Here is a 1375-nt window from a genome sequence, read left to right as displayed (position 1 = left end):
GGAGACTTTTTTGTCAGCAAAGGGAAATTATAATGGGTCTCATCCCAGACACTTCCCTGGTGGTCCAGTGGCTAAGACTCTGCGCTCCCAGTGCAGGGGACCTGTGTTCAATCCCTGGTCAGGGCACTAGATCCCACATGCTGCAACCAAGAGTTCACATGTCACAACTAAAAGATCCTGTTTGCCACAACTAAAAAGGTCCTGCATGCCGCAACTAAAAAGATCCCGCATGCTGCAATGAAGATCCCGCACGCAGCAATGAAGATCCCCTGTGCAGCAACTAAGACACGACACAGCCAAATAAATAAATATTAAAAAAGAATTAAAGGAACTCACCCCAAAAGGATAAAGAAGTCTATAAATGGTTATTAAAATAAGGGAGAAACAAAGTGGTTAAAGGCTGGAAGAAAATTACACTGAGGTACCTGACCAACAAGTATTTGGGGCAAGAGTTAGGCCAATTAATCAAGTTAAAAGATGGGCAAAAGGGCCTGAGTCCCTTGGCTCAACCTTCACTGGGGACCCCAGAGACTTTTGTAAAAAGTAGATAAAACTCAGTAAGGAAATCTTAGTAAGGAAATCTTCTAGGACTCCTTCTAAACCAAGACTTGTTGATTGGGTCCTAATAGAAACCAAAGTCAAATGTATAGAAGTTGATAGCATTGAGATGAAAGTTTATAAAAATTGTTATCTTTAAATGGGCTTTATGTAAGGTGGTTACATCCCTTTTGCTAAGTTATAGACTTGTTTCACCGTGGAATGTTTCCCCTGCTTGGTATTGTTATCATTGACGGAAACCACCTGTCTTGGCCAGGCACAATGATAATGAGTTGCATGACTCAGGAAAGGCAGTCCCAATAAGGAATGTGGTGCTGCCGTCAAAAGCTAACTGGGAGAATTCAGGTGGGGCCAAAAGGAGGGAGGAGATGCCAGCCCATAATATATTCTACCTGCCTCCCAGAACCATTCACACTGAAATCCATCTTGGCAGAGAGATGCACACATGTGCCACCAGGAAGGACCGTGAGTCAGACCAAATATGGGCCAAACAAGATGACTGGCCAGAGACAACCTGGATTCTAACCCATTACCATAAAACCTGAGACTGTGAGTCATGTGGCAAAGCAGTTCTCCTGGGTTCCCTTACCTTGCTGCTCTCCACCCAGGTGCCCCTTCCCAATGAAGTCTTTTCCTTTGTCAGCACGGGTGTCTCCTCAGACAATTCATTTCCAAGTGTTAGACAAGAGCCTGCCAGCAGCCCCCCCTCCCCTCTTCCTGCAACAACTGACAACCCCGGTGGGACACCTTCCCCAGTATGACTGACATCCTGAACACTCAGGGTACTTGGGGACCAGCTTGCCTGTTGATGGACCAG

Source organism: Eubalaena glacialis, unplaced genomic scaffold (genome assembly GCF_028564815.1).
Source record: "Eubalaena glacialis isolate mEubGla1 unplaced genomic scaffold, mEubGla1.1.hap2.+ XY scaffold_571, whole genome shotgun sequence".
NCBI lineage: Eukaryota > Metazoa > Chordata > Mammalia > Artiodactyla > Balaenidae > Eubalaena > Eubalaena glacialis.
The sequence above is the reverse complement of the archived record's forward strand: the minus strand, read 5'-3'. Positions refer to the sequence as shown.